The sequence below is a fragment of the Heptranchias perlo genome, unplaced genomic scaffold, assembly GCF_035084215.1.
Source record: "Heptranchias perlo isolate sHepPer1 unplaced genomic scaffold, sHepPer1.hap1 HAP1_SCAFFOLD_1587, whole genome shotgun sequence".
Lineage (NCBI taxonomy): Eukaryota > Metazoa > Chordata > Chondrichthyes > Hexanchiformes > Hexanchidae > Heptranchias > Heptranchias perlo.
Window position 1 is genome coordinate 1 of NW_027138847.1, and position 5,000 is coordinate 5,000.

A 5,000-nucleotide genomic window follows, 5' to 3' on the forward strand; every position below is an offset into this window, starting at 1 on the left:
TAAGGAGATTGGACCATGGGGAAGGTGCGGTGTGTGCTGTTGGTTCCCCCCCTCGGATCTAATCCCCTGGATCCCTCTCCTGGGTCCTTGCCCTGGATTCCCTCCCCTGGAATCACCACCCCTGGATCCTCACCCCTGGATCCCCTCCCTGGGTCCTTGCCCTGAATCCCTCCCCTGGATTCCCCACCCCTGGATTCTCACCCCTGGATCCTCTCCCCTGGAATCCCCTCCCCTGGATCTCACCCCTGGATCCTCTCCCCTGGATCCCACCCCTGGGTCCTTGCCCTGAATCCCTCCCCTGGATTCCCCACCCTTGGATTCTCACACCTGGATCCTCTCCCCTGGAATTCCCTCCCTGGATTCTCACCCCTGGATCCTCTCCCCTGGATCCACCCTGGGTCCTTGCCCTGAATCCCTCCCCTGGATTCCCCACCCCTGGATTCTCACCCCTGGATCCTCTCCCCTGGAATTCTCATCCCTGGAATCCCCTCCCCTGGATCCTCACCCCTGGATCCCCACCCCTGAATCCCTCCCCTGGATTCCCCACCCCTGGATCATCTCCCCTGGAATCCCCTCCCCTGGATTCTCACCCCTGGATACCCTCCCCTGGATCCCCTCCCCTGGGTCCTTGGCCTGGAATCCCCTCCCCTGGAACCTCACCCCTGGAATCCCCTCCCTGGATTCTCTCCCCTGGAATCCCCTCCCCTGGATTCTCTCCCCTGGAATCCCCTCCCCTGGATTCTCTCCCCTGGAATCCCTCCCCTGGATTCTCTCCCCTGGAATCCCCTCCCTGGATCTCTCCCCTGGAATCCCCTCCCTGGATTCTCTCCACTGGAATCCCACCCCTGGATTCTCTCCCCTGGAATCCCCACCCCTGGATCCCTCCCCTGGAATCCCCATCCCTGGAATCCCCTCCCCTGGATTCTCTCCCCTGGAATCCCCACCCCTGGAATCCCCTCCCCTGGATTCTCTCCACTGGAATCTCCACCCCTGGAATCCCTCCCCTGGATTCTCTCCCCTGGAATCCCCTCCCCTGGATCCTCTCCCCTGGAATCCCCACCCCTGGAATCCCCTCCCCTGGATTCTCTCCCCTGGAATCCCCTCCCCTGGATCCTCTCCCTGGAATCCCCACCCCTGGAATCCCCTCCCCTGGATCTCTCCCTGGAATCCCCTCCCCTGGATTCTCTCCCCTGGAATCCCCTCCCCTGGATCTCTCCCCTGGATCCCACCGCTGGATTCGGTCTCTTTAATTCCAGTCTGAGTTTGAACTTCAGTTTCAGACCCCGCCCACTCTTCACAACGCGGCCAATCACCAATTCTCTCAGGCACTCTTGAAACGCGATTGGTTCTTTCTTTATCCGGCAGTTCTGGCCCAATCAGATCTGCCTGACGGAGCTGCGCCGTCCATTGGCTGTCAGCGGAGGCACGGAGCGCTGCCATTGGTCGGTCCCCGGAACGAGTCTCTTCCTGCCCCTGACAGCAACAAAACAAGCGGAAAGATAAAGGTGGAGGAGGAGGTAGGAGAGGGAGGGAGGGAGAGGGTGAGAGGGAGGGTGAGGTAGGAGAGGGAGGGTGAGGGTGAGGGTGAGGGTGAGAGGGAGGGTGAGGTAGGAGAGGAGAGGAGAGGGAGGGAGGGAGGGTGAGAGGGGCAAGAGAGGAGAGAGAGGGAGAGGGAGAGGGAGGGTGAGGGTGAGAGGAGAGGAGAGGGAGGGTGAGAGGGGCAAGAGAGGAGAGAGGGAGAGAGAGAGAGGGAGAGGGAGAGGGAGGGTGAGGGTGAGGGTGAGAGGGGCAAGGGGAGAGAGAGGGAGAGGGGAGAGGGAGGGAGGAGGTGGAGGTGGAGGTAGGTAGGGGTAGGGAGAAAGAGAGAGGAGAGGGAGAGAGAGAGAGAGAGGGAGGGGAGGGAGGGAGGGGAGGGGGGGAGGGGAGAGAGAGAGGGAGGGAGGGGGGGGAGGGGAGAGAGAGGGGGGGGGGGGGGGAGGGGAGAGAGGGGCGGGGTCGGGGCGGGGTCAGGGCCAGGCAGGGTCAGTGTCAGTGATGGGGCCGGATCCCGCGCTCTGAATCCAGGCATCAGATCTCAGAGAGAAACATTGTAACAAACCTGGTGCAGTGACACAGTGATGAGAGATACAAACAGTTACTGTAACACCGTACGGTGCTGTAACAAACCGGCTGTAATTGGCACTGTAACACCGTACGGTGCTGTAACAAACCGGCTGTAATTGGCACTGTAACACCGTACGGTGCTGTAACAAACCGGCTGTAATTGGCACTGTAACACCGTTACGGTGCTGTAACAAACCGGCTGTAATTGGCACTGTAACACCGTACGGTGCTGTAACAAACCGGCTGTAATTTGGCACTGTAACACCGTACGGTGCTGTAACAAACCGGCTGTAATTGGCACTGTAACACCGTACGGTGCTGTAACAAACCGGCTGCAATTGGCACTGTAACACCGTACGGTGCTGTAACAAACCGGCTGTATTGGCACTGTAACACCGTACGGTGCTGTTAACAAACCGGCTGTAATTGGCACTGTAACACCGTTACGGTGCTGTAACAAACCGGCTGTAATTGGCACTGTAACACCGTACGGTGCTGTAACAAACCGGCTGTAACTGGCACTGTAACACCGTACGGTGCTGTAACAAACCGGCTGTAACTGGCACTGTAACACCGTACGGTGCTGCAACAAACCGGCTGTAACTGACTCTCTCTGGCACTGTAACTGACTCTCACACTGAGACTGTAACTGACTCTCACACTGAGACTGTAACTGACTCTCACACTGAGACTGTAACTGACTCTCTCTCTCTCTCTCACTGAGACTGTAACTGACTCTCTCTCACTGAGACTGTAACTGACTCTCTCTCACTGAGACTGTAACTGACTCTCTCTCACTGAGACTGTAACTGACTCTCTCACTGAGACTGTAACTGACTCTCTCACTGAGACTGTAACTGACTCTCTCACTGAGACTGTAACTGACTCTCTCACTGAGACTGTAACTGACTCTCTCTCACTGAGACTATAACTGACTCTCTCACTGACACTGTAACTGACTCTCTCTCTCTCACTGACACTGTAACTGACTCTCTCTCACTGACACTGTAACTGACTCTCTCTCACTGAGACTGTAACTGACTCTCTCTCACTGAGACTGTAACTGACTCTCTCACTGACACTGTAACTGACTCTCTCACTGAGACTGTAACTGACTCTCTCTCTCTCACTGACACTGTAACTGACTCTCTCTCACTGAGACTGTAACTGACTCTCTCTCTCTCTCTCTCTCTCACTGAGACTGTAACTGACTCTCTCTCTCTCTCTCTCACTGAGACTGTAACTGACTCTCTCTCTCTCTCTCACTGACACTGTAACTGACTCTCTCACTGACACTGTAACTGACTCTCTCTCTCTCACTGACACTGTAACTGACTCTCTCTCACACTGAGACTGTAACTGACTCTCACACTGAGACTGTAACTGACTCTCACACTGAGACTGTAACTGACTCTCTCACTGAGACTGTAACTGACTCTCTCTCTCTCTCTCAGACACTGTAACTGACTCTCTCACTGAGACTGTAACTGACTCTCTCTCTCTCTCTCTCTCTCACTGACACTGTAACTGACTCTCTCTCTCACTGACACTGTAACTGACTCTCTCACTGAGACTGTAACTGACTCTCTCACTGAGACTGTAACTGACTCTCTCTCACTGAGACTGTAACTGACTCTCTCTCTCTCTCTCTCACTGAGACTGTAACTGACTCTCTCTCACTGAGACTGTAACTGACTCTCTCTCTCTCTCACTGACACTGTAACTGACTCTCTCTCACTGAGACTGTAACTGACTCTCTCTCTCTCTCACTGACACTGTAACTGACTCTCTCTCACTGAGACTGTAACTGACTCTCTCTCTCACTGAGACTGTAACTGACTCTCACTGAGACTGTAACTGACTCTCTCTCTCTCACTGACACTGTAACTGACTCTCTCTCACTGAGACTGTAACTGACTCTCTCTCTCACTGAGACTGTAACTGACTCTCACTGAGACTGTAACTGACTCTCTCTCTCTCACTGACACTGTAACTGACTCTCTCTCACTGAGACTGTAACTGACTCTCTCTCTCTCTCTCTCACTGAGACTGTAACTGACTCTCTCTCTCTCTCACTGACACTGTAACTGACTCTCTCTCACTGAGACTGTAACTGACTCTCTCTCTCACTGAGACTGTAACTGACTCTCACTGAGACTGTAACTGACTCTCTCTCTCTCACTGACACTGTAACTGACTCTCTCTCACTGAGACTGTAACTGACTCTCTCTCTCTCTCTCTCTCACTGAGACTGTAACTGACTCTCTCTCTCTCTCACTGAGACTGTAACTGACTCTCTCTCTCTCTCACTGAGACTGTAACTGACTCTCTCTCTCTCTCTCTCACTGAGACTGTAACTGACTCTCTCTCTCTCTCACTGACACTGTAACTGACTCTCTCTCTCTCTCACTGACACTGTAACTGACTCTCTCTCTCTCTCACTGACACTGTAACTGACTCTCTCTCTCTCACTGACACTGTAACTGACTCTCTCTCTCTCACACTGAGACTGTAACTGACTCTCTCTCTCTCACTGACACTGTAACTGACTCTCTCTCACTGACACTGTAACTGACTCTCTCTCTCTCACACTGAGACTGTAACTGACTCTCACACTGAGACTGTAACTGACTCTCTCACTGAGACTGTAACTGACTCTCTCTCTCTCTCACTGACACTGTAACTGACTCTCTCACTGAGACTGTAACTGACTCTCTCTCTCTCTCTCTCTCTCTCTCACTGAGACTGTAACTGACTCTCTCTCTCTCACTGAGACTGTAACTGACTCTCTCTCTCTCTCTCTCTCTCTCTCACTGAGACTGTAACTGACTCTCTCTCTCTCTCTCACACTGAGACTGTAACTGACTCTCTCTCACTGAGACTGTAACTGACTCTCT

The 5,000-nt window shown here is 53.6% G+C and overlaps 1 protein-coding gene across 1 annotated transcript in view; it reads left to right on the plus strand.

Annotated features, from left to right (window-relative positions):
- The first annotated feature begins 1,449 nt into the window (after positions 1–1,449).
- LOC137309294 (myosin-2 heavy chain-like) overlaps positions 1,450–5,000 on the plus strand; it is a 14,950-nt gene continuing 11,399 nt past the window's right edge. Inside the window, exon 1 of the mRNA XM_067977553.1 lies at positions 1,450–1,517. The gene's annotated coding sequence lies outside the window, so the exon portion shown is untranslated. The remainder of the gene's footprint in view (positions 1,518–5,000) is intronic.